Raw genomic sequence first — 14,849 nt, 5'->3', positions numbered from 1 at the left:
TGTTTTTTTTAAATTTTTATTTATTTATTTATTTATTATTTATGGCTGTGTTGGGTCTTCGTTTCTCTGCGAGGGCTTTCTCTAGTTGTGGCAAGTGGGGGCCACTCCTCATCGCGGTGTGCGGGCCTCTCACTATCGCGGCCTCTCTTGTTGCGGAGCACAGGCTCCAGACGCGCAGGCTCAGTAGTTGTGGCTCATGGGCCCAGCCGCTCTGTGGCATGTGGGATCTTCCCAGACCAGGGCTCGAACCCGTGTTCCCTGCATTAGCAGGCAGATTCTCAACCACTGCGCCACCAGGGAAGCCCTTATCTCAATTTTTTAAATGTGTGTGTGTGCATGTGCACACACATAGCATAGGATTAAGTTATTCAAACCATGGTTAGTCCATAGGCTGTATCTGACACCCAGCTCCACCAGCTAAGTGAATGAAAGCAAAACACTTAACCTCTCTAAGTCTCAGTTTACTGGGTAAAAAATGGGAATAATAATCATGCCTTGCTCATAGTGTTGTTATGAGGATTAAATGAGCTAATGAAAGTAAAGAACATACCATGGGACTAGAACATAGTAAGCACTCAGTAAATAGTGCAAAACATAACTGAATGCACAGAAAATAGATACCTATGCAGAGAGAGAGAGAGAGAGAGAAAGAGAGAAGAAAGAAACAGACTCCTACTGCGAAGAATGTGCTAATCAGCCCACAGGAACTTTCTTGTCTTGAAACTTTACTGGTAGGAATTTTGTAATTTATCATTCTCTTTTAGATTTGCCTAGAATGACTCAGTCCCCTAAAGGCAAAGTACTTGATAAAATGACAAACTGAAGTCACTGAATTAAAATGTCAAGATCCTGTTCATACGCACACACACGCGCACACACACACACCCCGCCCTGAGAGCCTGTCTGACATAGCATATTAGTTCCTCTCTAAAACAGCATCAGCAATGACTGAGGAAAGCTATTCATGCAAGGGAAAGCAAATGTTGTGAATTTCCACTTTGTGCAATGCATTCACCAAAATTACAGCTCCACATAACTTGCAGCCTCTTTGCCCATACAAATCTTTCCAAGGCCAGCTCAAATCTCACCTCGACTGAGCCTTTCTAATCACCCCAGCAGAAGATACTTCGTCTTCCATTGAGCTTCTCAGAAAAAGGAAGGAAGGAAGGAAAAAAGGAAGGGAGGGAAAGAGGGACGGAAGGAGGGAGGGAGGAAAGATAAAGAAAAAGCACTAATTCAAAAATCCCAATCTCCTACGATAACCTTTGCTTTCACATCACTTTCTCAAGTTCCTCCAATCCCAAGACAAGAGTTCTTTGACCTCATCAATGTCCCCAACACACCGGCACTTCCAAACATTTTATCCAGCGTGTCCTTCCTCATCCAGCTTCAATTCCCGGATCTAACACTGCATTTGCAAATACCTGCAACTCCTTTATCTCCTGTTTCCAAATCAAAAGCCTAACTATGCATGGATTCAATACCACCTAACTCCTCTGTGCCTCAACCTGAAACACTAGTTATTGCTGGAGAAAAACCCCAACTAGGCAGAATGGTAAAAGGTCAAATCATAGTGACCAACCTCAAACTTACACTCAACCATGCTGCAAATCTTCCTTTCTCTGCTGAGGACCTCTCCCATTTTTCATGATTTCATACCCCTCCCCTCCACTAAAATTCCGACTTCCTCCTTCCCTTATACCCTCAGCTGATACTCATTCTTCACACTTCATGAAGAGTACAGAGCCCTCCAAGCCAAGTCCCTTGTATTTCAGCCACCAAACCTCCATTTGCAACTACTATCTTCTTTCTCTTCCTGTTATGCAGAGGAAGTGCCTTTCCCTTCATGAAACTCATTTTTCTCCATATCTGCTCTGGACTGAATTATCTCTCCACTCAGGGTCTGACTGTCAACCCAAGGTGTTAATAAACCAGGTCTGAGTGATCATGGGGCAACTGACTCTGGTTTTTCCTTTTGTTTATCTTTATTATGGAAGTTATCACTGATTACTTATATACTTTTTTAACAGAAGAATCTAAGAGAAAGGTATGATCCATTGTCTTCTAAAAGTTCTGACAGTCTTGGAGATATGGTAATACCTCCCCCACCCCGACCACTGTCATTTGAGTCAACATTCAGCCCCCATTCCCTTTGGGGGCAGGAATAGATACTAAATTCCACCAGCCACGAAACTAGATGGGCCCAAGTCTTGAGGAGATCATATTAAGTGCTACTGAATATAGTAACTACATCTTGACAGGCTGTATAGAGGCTCAAGCCTCTTGCATAGCAGATTTAATTGTCACTAATTTTATAATTTACCTTAATCATAAAAACTGAGTCAGAGAGGTTACCTAATCGCCAGTCTCTGAAAGAGGAGTGAATTCAAAAGGCGTCTGACAGCATTTGAGGGGCTTAGGTGTGGGAGGGTTTACCTCCCGGGAGCCACTTTTCTTGTCAGTGAATCACACAGTCAAATTATAGGAGCAAGTGACAAGAATTCGGCTAGATTCCAGCTCCCGGTGTCAGAAGGTTATTCATCAACCCTACAGCAGGAGCTGTCTGTTTGGCGAGGATGTTGCTTCTAATTAGTACTGCTCCCCGTGGGCCACCCGGCAGGACCTTTATTTTCTCCACAGTTATTAATCAGCTCTCCGGTGTTAACAAGAAGATCAGATCTAGAAGTATGTAAATTCACTCTCAATTCTTTGTCCAAATCACTCAGCAGGCCACCTAACCAGCTCGCTAATGAGGTGCTGGCCAACTAACTAGCAAGCTGGCCGACTCCTATTCCTAATGATTACTTCCAAAATGGGATTTTTTACATTTCAAATACATAGGCCAATCCAACACACTGAAATATATAACTTTTCGGCAACTTTCTGATAAAACTTTATCTAAACCAGGCCAAGTTAAAATTGAGTCACTAGATTACAATAAAATTGAAGAAATGCCCAGAATTGAAGAATTCAAATGGGCACAAAGTCAACACCTGGGGACTTTACTGTCTGTCCCCAGAGATGGAGGCTTCATCTGTATTCTGTTATCAAAATTTCATCCTTCTGATGTTTCTTCCTCTCATAACTTCAAAATAGAATTTATACTCTGAAGCAAGTATTAGATCGAACCTTATGAAACTGCCAATTTTTGATGTTTTTTGACTTACGATCATGGCAATTTCATACAGTTCAACCTAATGCACAGGCCTTTGGAGAGTTTTTGAAGGGGACTGAGTTTTTCAGGCATAAAAATAAATAATCATAGGAACAAAGTAGAGAGCCCAGAAATAAACCCATGCATATATGGTCAGTTAATCTACAACAAAGGAAGCAAGAATATACAATGAGGAAAAGACCATCTCTTCAATAAGTAGTAATGGGAAAACTGGACAACTACATGTAAAAGAATGAAATTAGCACATTTTCTCACACCATATATTGATACAAAGGAAACTCAAAATAAATTAAAGACCTAAATGTAAGACCTGGGAAACCATAAAACTCCTAGAAGAAAACATAGGCAGTAGTCTCCTTGACATCGGTCTTAGCAATATTTTTTTGGCTCTGTCTCCTCAGGTAAGGGAAACAAAAACAAAAATAAATAATTGGACCTAATCAAACTTAAAAGCTTTCACACAGCAAAGAAAACCATCAACAATATATCTTATATAATAGTTTGTATGTATAATAGATATTATATACATATAGATTGTATACATATATAATGGATTATAATATTTATTAGGTGGATAGAATGATAGATCTGAAATAGATATAATTTTAAGATCTGATAAACTTGGGTAGTAGATACAAGAATATTTGATATACTTTTCTCCAAAGTTTTCTCATATTTGATAGTTTTGTAATATATTTTTAAATTAATAACTATTCACAAGAAAATGTAAAACTGATCACTGAGGATGAATTCACTGTTTCGGTCTCTGCCGACATCTGACACAGGAGAGAGAACTAGGCGTCCAGATGTTCCCCACCTGTTCTCCTCACAAAATTCCTATCATAAGTGATGTCACTAGTAAGAAAACAACCTAGCACCTGGGATGGGGAGGAAATCAGACTAAGATGTACCTAAGGAAGATGGATATAATATACATTAGGGCAGAGATTCTCAATACTGTTTCCTCTACACCATATCTGAGGAAGAGAAGTCACATTTGAGAAACACTTCCAAAAGAGTAACCCAGATATTTTTAAATAGCTAAGATTAGCTGTGGGTTATGATCAGCATCATAATCTGTTGATTTGTCAGCTATAAGTCCATGTGTTTCTCTTCCTCATATCAGAGGGAACAAAACCTTGACCTAAGGTTTGAAAGAAATAAGGCACTGACTTTAGGCCTCTGACCTCCTAACCAGACTAGACCAGAGAACCAGTCCTATACCTGACCTGGGGCGTGGTTTGTGAGGGCTGGTGACGCCTTCTGGACAGCCCCTGCAGCTTCCTGACTGCTTCCTCTCTCTTTCCCTCCCACAGCTGCTCTGAGAGCCAGTCATCACCCCAAAGGGAGGCCTGGGAGTGGGGCATATTAGGGACGCTGAGAAAAGACTGAGGGATTGAAAGAGGATGCCACTCCCAGTGCTGGAGCCAGTGGTTGACAATGGTGGTTGGAAGTGAGGTAGGGAGAGGTGCAGCCAGGAGAACTGGTGCTTCCATCTTTCCTCTCCCTCTCACTACCTCCTGTGCTATTCTTCCAACACTAGTCATCTACACTCCCCCAGAGCCTACCCTCTAATAGTGTGAAAAGAAAAGAAAGAAGAGGAGTGAGGGAAACAGAATGGAAGGCAGTAGAGACAGGAGAGGAGGTCCCATGACTGGACTGTTTCCCAGGGGCCGTACAGTGAGCTGGGTCGGTGTAGGTAGGGGATTATCAGATGGACCAAAACTAGTAGAGGATAGGGAATATACAGGGCAATTTTTTCAAAACACTAATGAAAGCTACTTTTAAAAAAGGAGATTAGATAAGCAACAAGGATTTACTGTATAGCCCAGGGAACTATATTAAATATCTTGTAATAACCTACAGTGGGAAATAATCTGAAAAAGAACAATATATCTGTATATGTATATATATAACTGAATCAGTTTGCTGTACACCTGAAACTAACACAACATTATAAATCAACTATACTTCAATTTTTAAAAATGGAGATTGGGAGGGATTCCCTGGTGGTCCAGTGTTAGGACACTCCCTGCTTCCACTGCAGGGGGCACGGGCTCTATCCCTGGTCGGGGAACTAGGATCCTACATGCCCCTTGATGTGGCCAAAAAAAAAAAAAAAATGGAGATTGGAATTCATACTTTATATGATGCTCATATACTTTTTTCTTTTTTTTAACATCTTTATTGGAGTATAATTGCTTTACAATGTTGTGTTAGTGTCTGCTGTATAACAAAGTGAATCAGCTATAGTATACGTATATCCCCATATCCTCTCCCTCTTGAGCCTCCCTCCCACCCCTCTAGGTCATCACAAAGCATCAAGTTGATCTCCCTGTGCTATGCAACAGCTTCCCATTAGCTATCTATTTTACATTTGGTAGTGTATATATGTCAGTGCTACTCTCTCACTTTGTCCCAGCTTCCCCTTCCCCCAACCCCATGTCCTCAAGTCTGTTCTTTACGTCTGCATATTTATTCCTGCCCTGCCACTAGGCTCATCAGTACCATTTTTTTAGATTCCATCTATATGTGTCATATGCTCACATATTTTTAAGTGAAGGCAAAAGAGGAGTCTTATTTTTAAAAAGCTTGTCTTATTGGAACTCAAAATTTTAGTTAATAGGTGTTTCTGCTGTTCTTGAACAGGCGGTCAGTAATTTGAGGAAATCTGGCCGTTTAAGATCCTAATACTATGGGACTTCCCTGGCAGTCCAGTGGTTAAGACTCCATGCTTCCAATGCAGGGGGAGCAGGTTCGATCCCTGGTCGGGGAACTAATATCCCACATGCTGCATGGTGCGGACAAGAAAAAAAAAAAGATCCTAATACTTGTTCCAGTGGGCCCTTGTCTTAATTCGATCCCACACATACCCCATATTCTGTCTGCCTAAAAAATTTTTAAAACAATGTTTTCTGTGACTTCTTTGAAATCAAGGTAACCATCAAACCTCTCCATTCCTTCACTATTTTTCCCTCCTATGTCCAAGCTTACAGGGTGAAGCAGGAGAGGAAAGCAAGGAGACAAAACAATTTCAAGTTTCACATTATTAGGAATGGAGGCTGACAAGTCCCAAGATCTACAGGGTGGGTTGGCAAGCTGGACACCCATGAGAACCAATGGTATGGTTCCAATCCAAAGACTGGCAGGCTCAAGACCCAGGAAGAGCTGATGTTTTGGTTCAAAGGCAGTCAGGGAGAAGAAATTCTCTCTTATTTGGGGGAAGGTCAGCCCTCTTGTTCTAGTCAGACCTTCAACTGATTATGTGAGGCCCACCTGCACTAGGGAGAGCAATCTGCTTTACTGAGCCTACTGATTTAAATGTTAATCTCACCCCAAAACACCCTCACAGAATAATGTTTGTCCAAATATCTGGGTACCCATGGCCCAGCTGAGACATAAATCTAACCATCACAGCACTTAAAGATGGAAGCCAGCCAAGAGTGTGTCTTTGTCTATTTCCCACCAGTGCTGCATTTGCCCTACAGAAAATGACAGTAGATCCTTTCATTTCCATGAAATCCATTAACTAACAAATCGTTAATCACTTTACAAATATCAAGTTAAGCAATACTGAACTAATACTAAGAATGTCTATGTAATGAAGAGTCTGACTCCATTTTTGATGTCTGACTGCTGACAGCTTTTAAGTCTCACCCCTCCCTCTCCCCCTTGTGTCCCTGGCCCTGCATAGGCGCTCTCACCCCAGCTTCACACCCTAGTCATGATTAAAACTCATTTCAAACCTGCTTGAGAGGCCGGCCCTATTCTCCCAAGACACCTCAATTATGTCAGTAATAAACATTTTTATACCCTCTTGTGTATGTGAGACAACATCAGTCTTGACAACCAATCCACACTTTGGGTGGACATCCATATGCCTCTGCAGGGACCATAACAGCATGTATTTAAAATAATTGATTATGTGTTTGCCACTATATGTGAATCCAGCTGTCAAGATACTACAATAAATAATGTTATCAATCTTTATTGTCATGATGCTTTTGGAGCTCCCAAGTTCAAAAGAATTCATTCTCCCAGTAAGATTTCCTACTTGCAAAGACTTTCCTGATTAATATGGTTTCGAATAACCGTAGGAAGTAATTTCTCTAATTCATGCCACTGTCCCTCTCTTGCTAGCCAGAGCGTATATAGCGGGCTATTGTATGAGAACAAAACTGGTATATGATCAATTGCTTATTCTTTCATCCAGTATGTGCTCATTGAATGCCTGCTATAAGATAGACACTGTTCTGAGCAATGCAAATATAGTATAGAACAATATAGACAAAATCCCTGCCCTTGTGGGACTTCTACTCTAGTGAGAAGAGGTAGAAAAAATAATAATAAAGTATATGATAAGTTAGAAGATAAGTGCTATGGGGAAAACATGCAAGAGAGTAAGGAAGATGCAAAGTCCTGGGGCAGAAATGGGGAGTTGGAAATTATTTAAAATTTTAAAACAGAGTAGTTTGGTTTTGTTACTGTTGATTAGTAAACATATTTGGTTTTCCATTTCCAGGCCCATGTTAGGATTGTAGTTCCCTACCATATTAAAGTTAGGCATGGCCATGTGACCTGGTTAGGCCAACGAAGAGCAGAAATGACACGTCATTTCTGGACAGAAGCTTTAAGAATAGTGCGTGATTCTCCACATGCCCTTCCCTCTGCTGCAGCCACAGCAGAAGAACACGCTGAAAGGAAGCTCCTATGCACCAGAATCCCCAAGTAACTCTGATGAACAGAAGCCCCTACTCATTTGATTTAACGCAGTGGGACTAGGGGATTATTTGTTACTGGTCTCTCCTAATGGTTGCAAGTACTCAGAGTAGACCTCACTGAGTGACAGATGATGGTGACTTGAACCTGAGTGGCGACAGTGAAAAAGATGAGATGTCATCAGAATCTGGGTTTGTTTTTATGTATAGAAAAGAGTTAAGTCCTATGTGACAGAAAATGGGGGACCAGTGACACTGGTTCTAATAGTACATCAGAAACATCTCATGTGAAAAACAACTGTAATATAAGCAACCCTCATCTTCCAGTAGCAGTCTGGGGGAAGATTATCTATCTAGTAGGTCTACAACAGCATCAACAAACCGCAAAATATTCAAAGTAGAGACTTCACTGCCCACTAACTTTGTATAGTGGAGCGTTACTGCCCTCTAGTGATGAAAGAAAAAAAGGTTTAGAAAAAGCTAGGCAGTGGCCACCAATGCTGCTAAGAAACATACATTTTGAAATTTTGGGTTCTTCTTGTGCCATGACAGGTTACCTCATAAGAATTTTTGATTAGGAGATACCATGAGCAATTCATTTTTTTTTCTTAACATCCTTATTGGAGTATAATTGCTTTACATTGTTGTGTTAGTTGCTGCTATGTAACAAAGTGAATCAACTACCATATACATATATCACCATATCCCCTCCCTCTTGCGTCTCCCTCCCTCCCACCCTCCCTATCCCACCCCTCTAGGTGGTCACAAAGCACCGAGCTGATCTCCCTGTGCTGTGCAGCTGCTTCCCACTAGCTATCTGTTTTACATTTGGTAGTGTATATACGTCGATGCCACTCTCTCACTTCGTCTCAGCTTACCCTTCCCCTTCCCTGCGTCCTCAAGTCCATTCTCTACATCTGCATCTTTATTCCTGTCCTGCCCCTAGGTTCTTCAGAACCTTTTTTTTTTTTTAGATTCCATATATATGTGTTAGCATACAGTATTTGTTTTTCTCCTTCTGACTTACTTAACTCTGTATGACAGTCTCTAAGTCCATCCACCTCACTACAAATAACTCAATCTCATTTCTTTTTATGGCTGAGCAATATTCCATTGTATATATGTGCCACATCTTCTTTATCCATTCATCTGTCAGTGGACACTTAGGTTGCTTCTGTGTCATGGCTATTGTAAATAGAGTTGAAATGAACATTGTGGTACGTGACCCTTTTTGAATTATGGTTTTCTCTGGGTATACTCCCAGTAGTGGGATTGCTGCGTCCTATGACACTTCTATTTTTAGTTTTTTAAGGAAACTCCATACTGTTCTCCAGAGTGGCTGTATCAATTTACATTCCCACCAACAGTGCAAGAGGGTTCCCTTTTCTCCACACCCTCTCCAGCATTTACTGTTTGTAGATTTTTTGATGGCCATTCTGACTGGTGTGAGGTGATACCTCATTGTAGTTTTGATTTGCATTTCTCTAATGATTCGTGATGTTGAGCATCCTTTCATGTGTTTGTTGGCAATCTGTATATCTTCTTGGGAGAAATGTCTGTTTAGGTCTTCTGCCCATTTTTGGATTGGGTTGTTTGTTTTTTTGATATTGAGCTGCATGAGCTGCTTGTACATTTTGGAGATTAATCCTTTGTCAGTTGCTTCATTTGCAAATATTTTCTCCCATTCTGAGGGCTGTCTTTTTGTCTTCTTTATGGTTTCCTTTGCTGTGCAAAAGCTTTTAAGTTTCATTAGGTTGCATTTGTTTATTTTTGTTTTTATTTCCATTACTCTAGAAGGTGGGTCAAAAAAGATCTTGCTGCGATTTATGTCATAGAGTGTTCTGCCTATGTTTTCCTCTAAGAGTTTTAGAGCGTCTGGCCTGACATTTAGGTCTTTAATCCATTTTGAGTTTATTTTTGTGTATGGTGTTAGGAAGTATTCTATTTTTATTGTTTTACATGTAGGTGTCTAGTTTTCCCAGCACCACTTATTGAAGAGGCTGTCTTTTCTCCATTGTATATTCTTGCCTCCTTTATCAAAGATAAGGTGACCATACGTGCATGGGTTTATCTCTGGGCTTCTATCCTGTTCCATTGATCTATATTTCTGTTTTTGTGCCAGTACCATACTGTCTTGATTACTGTAGCTTTGCAGTATAGTCTGAAGTCAGGGAGCCTGATTCTTCCAGCTCCGTTTTTCTTTCTCAAGATTGCTTTGGCTATTCGGGGTCTTTTGTGTTTCCATACAAATTGTGAAATTTTTTGTTCTAGTTCTGTGAAAAATGCCAGTGGTAGTTTGATAGGGATTGCATTGAATCTGTAGATTGCTTTGGATAGTATATTCATTTTCACAATGTTGATTCTTCCAATCCAAGAACATGGTATATCTCTCTGTCTCTTTGTATCATCTTCAATTTTTTTCATCATAAGACACTAAAACTATAAGACATAGTTTTCTGCCACACAGGTCTTTCGTCTCCTTAGGTAGGTTTATTCCTAGGTATTTTATTCTTTTTGTTGCAATGGTAAATGGGAGTGTTTCCTTAATATCTCTTTCAGATGTTTTGTCATTAGTGTATAGGAATGCAAGAGATTTCTGTGCATTAATTTTGTACCCTGCTACTTTACCAAATTCATTGATTAGCTCCAGCAGTTTTCTGGTAGCATCTTTAGGATTCTCTATGTATAGTGTCGTGTCATCTGCAAACAGTGTCAGTTTTACTTCTTTTCCGATTTGGATCCCTTTTATTTCTTTTTCTTCTCTGATTGCTGTGGCTAACAATTCCAAAACTATGCTGAATAATAGTGGTGAGAGTGGGCAACCTTGTCTTGTTCCTGATCTTAGTGAAAATGGCTTCAGTTTTTCACCATTGAGAATGATATTGGCTGTGGGTTTGTCATATATGGCCTTTATTATGTTGAGGTAGGTTCCCTCTATGCCCACTTTCTGGAGAGTTTTTATCATAAGTGGGTGTTGATTTTTGTCAAAAGCTTTTTCTGCATCTATTGAGATGATCATATGGTTTTTCTCCTTCAGTTTGTTAATATGGTGTATCACATTGATTGATTTGCATATATTGAAGAATCCTTGCATTCCTGGGATAAACCCCACTTGATCATGGTGTGTGATCCTTTTAATGTGCTGCTGGATTCTGTTAGCTAGTATTCTGTTGAGGATTTTTTCATCTATGTTCATCAGTGATATTGGCCTGTAGTTTTCTTTCTTTGTGACATCTTTGGTTTTGGTATCAGGGTGATGGTGGCCTTGTAGAATGAGTTTGGAAGTGTTCCTCCCTCTGCTATATTTTTGAAGAGTTTGAGAAGGATAGGTGTTAGCTCTTCTCCAAATGTTTGATAGAATTCGCCTGTGAATCCATCTGGTCCTGGGCTTTTGTTTGTTGGAAGATTTTTAATCAGTTTCAATCACAGTGCTTGTGATTGGTCTATTTATATTTTCTATTCCTTCCTGGTTCAGTCTTGGAAGGTTGTGCTTTTCTAAGAATTTGTCCGTTTCTTCCAGGTTGTCCATTTTATTGGCATATAGTTGCTTGTGGTAATCTCTCATGATCCTCTGTATTTCTGCAGTGTCAGTTGTTACTTCTCCTTTTTCATTTCTAGTTCTGTTGATTTGAGTTTTCTCCCTTTTTTTCTTGATGAGTCTGGCTAATGGTTTATCAATTTTGTTTATCTTCTCAAAGAACCAGCTTTTAGTTTTATTGATCTTTGCTATCATTTCCTTCATTTCTTTTTCATTTATTTCTGATCTGATCTTTATGATTTCTTTCCTTCTGCTAACTCTGGGGTTTTTTTGTTCTTCTTTCTCTAATTGCTTTAGGTGTAAGGTTAGGTTGTTTATTTGAGATGTTTCTTGTTTCTTCAGGTAGGATTGTGTTGCTATAAACTTCCCTCTTAGAACTGCTTTTGAGGCATCCCATAGGTTTTGGGTCATTGTGTTTTCATTGTCATTTGTTTCTAGGTATTTTTTGATTTCCTCTGTGATTTCTTCAGTGATCGCTTGGTTATTTAGTAGTGTATTGTTTAGCCTCCATGTGTTTGTATTTTTTACAGATTTTTTTCCTGTAATGATATCTAGTCTCATAGCATTGTGGTCGGAAAAGATTCCTGATACAATTTCAATTTTCTTAAATTTACCAAGGCTTGATTTGTGACCCAAGGTATGATCTATCCTGGAGAATGTTCCATGAGCACTTGAGAAGAAAGTGTATTCTGTTGTTCTGGGATGGGATGTCCTATAAATATCAATTAAGTCCATCTTGTTTAATGTATCATTTAAAGCTTGTGTTTCCTTACTTATTTTCATTTTGGATGATCTGTCCATTGGTGAAAGTGGGGTGTTAAAGTCCCCTACTATGATTGTGTTGCTGTCGATTTCCCCTTTTATGGCTGTTAGCATTTGCCTTATGTATTGAGGTGCTCCTATGTTGGGTGCATAAATATTTACAATTGTTATATCTTCTTCTTGGATTGATCCCTTGATCATTATGTAGTGTCCTTCTTTGTCTCTGGTAATAGTCTTTATTTTAAAGTCTATTTCATCTGATATGAGAATTGTCACTCCAGCTTTCTTTTGATTTCCATTTGCATTGAATATCTTTTTCCATCCCCTCACTTTCAGTCTGTATGTGTCCCTAGGTCTGAAGTGGGTCTCTTGTAGACAACATATATACAGGTCTTGTTTTGTATCCTTTCAGCCAGTCTATGTCCTTTGGTGGGAGCATTTAACCCATTTACATGTAAGGTAATTATCGATATGTATGTTCCTATTACCATTTTCTTAATTGTTTTGGGTTTGTTATTGTAGGTCTTTTCCTTCTCTTGTGTTTCCTGCCTAGAGAAGTTCCTTTAGCATTTGTTGTAGAGCTGGTTTGGTGGTGCTGAATCCTCTTAGCTTTTGCTTGTCTGTAAAGGTTTTAATTTCTCCATCAAATCTGAATGAGATCCTTGCTGGGTAATCTTGGTTGTAGGTTTTTCCCTTTCATCACTTTAAATATGTCCTGCCAATCCCTTCTGGCTTGCAGAGTTCCTGCTGAAAGATCAGCTGTTAACCTTATGGGGATTCCCTTGTATGTTATTTGTTGTTTTTCCCTTGCTGCTTTTAATATTTTTTCTTTGTATTTAATTTTTGATAGTTTGATTAATATGTGTTGGTGTGCTTCTCCTTGGATTTATCCTGTATGGGACTCTCTGTGCTTCCTGGACTTGATTGACTATTTCCTTTCCCACATTAGGGAAGTTTTAACTATAATCTCTTCAAATATTTTCTCAGTCCCTTTCTTTTTCTCTTCTTCTTCTGGGACCCCTATAATTTGAATGTTGGTGTGTTTAATGTTGTCCCAGAGGTCTCTGAGACTGTCCTCAATTCTTTTCATTCTTTTTTCTTTATTCTGCTCTGTGGTAGTTATTGCCACTATTTTATCTTTCAGGTCACTTATCTGTTCTTCTGCCTCAGTTATTCTGCTATTGATTCCTTCTGGAGAATTTTTAATTTCATTTATTGTGTTGTTGATCGTTTGTTTGCCCTTTAGTTCTTCTAGGTCCTTGTTAAACGTTTCTTGTGTTTTCTCCATTCTGTTTCCAAGATTTTGGATCATCTTTACTATCATTACTCTGAATTCTTTTTCAGGTAGACTGCCTATTTCCTCTTCATTTGTTTGGTCTGGTGGGTTTTTACCTTGTTCCTTCATCTGCTGCATATGTCTCTGTCTTCCCATTTTGCTTCACTTACTGTGTTTGGGGTCTCCTTTTCGCTGGCTGCAGGTTTGTAGTTCCCGTTGTTTTTGGTGTCTGCCCCCAGTGGGCAAGGTTGGTTCAGTGGGTTGTGTAGGCTTTCTGGTGGAGGGGACTGGTGCCTGTGTTCTGGTGGGTGAGGCTGGATTTTGTCTTTCTGGTGGGCAGGACCACGTCCAGTGGTGTGTTCTGGGGTGTCTGTGAACTCATTATCATTTTAGGTGGCCTCTCTGCTAATGGGTGGGGTTGTGTTCCTGTCTTGCCAGTTGTTTGGCATGGGGTGTCCAGCACTGTAGCTTGCTGCTCATTGAGTGGAGCTGGGTCTTAGCATTGAGATGGAGGTCTCTGGAGAGCTCTCGCCGATTGATATTACATGGGGCCAGGAGGTCTCTGGTGGTCCAATGCCCTGAACTCGGCTCTCACACCTCAGAGGCTCAGGCCTGACACCCAGCCAGAGCACCAAGACCCTGTCAGCCACAGGGCATAGATAACTGTGCTAAAAATCTGACTGGTATCTTGGATATTTCTTTGCTGGGCAATTTATCCCATTCTGTGTAGGTGTAACTAAGCTACAGGCCTCTAGTTTCAAAAATGCAGGCACTTAACAGGATCTGAAGGTGGAGTTTTCAGCCCTCTGATGTCAAAAGGTCACCAAGCCAGATACTTGCACATGCCACCATGAGCAATTCTATGTCAGGGAAAATACAAGCTGGCACTGCTCTCCAAAATTACCCATAATTTTCAAGAAAGCAAGAATCCTGAAACCCATTGGTTAAGGTACAATGACTACTGTAGCTATAAGAATCAGTAGTATCTACACAGATATAGAGAACAAAATAGTGGTTACTAGTGGAGAGAGGGGAGAGTGGAGGGGTAATATAGGGGTAGGGAATTAAGAGGTACAAACTATTAGGTACAAGATAAGCTACAAGGATATACTGTACAACACAGGGAATAAAACCAATATTTTATAATACCTATAAGTGGAGTATAACCTTTAAAGATTGTGACTCACTATATTGTACACCTGTAACATTATTATACAGCAACTGTACTTCAATAAAAGAATTAGTAGTATATGTAGTGATAATAACAACACAAATCTGTTCTTGTCTTTCCTAGCAAAATAATGAAGTTTAATGAGTATAACTTGGAATTCCTGAATTTAGGCTTTTGGTGTGACCAGTAGCTAAGGCAAGACTATCACA

The sequence above is a fragment of the Balaenoptera physalus genome, assembly GCF_965194825.1.
Source record: "Balaenoptera physalus genome assembly, chromosome: 21".
Taxonomy (NCBI): domain Eukaryota; kingdom Metazoa; phylum Chordata; class Mammalia; order Artiodactyla; family Balaenopteridae; genus Balaenoptera; species Balaenoptera physalus.
This window is presented reverse-complemented; position numbering follows the sequence as displayed.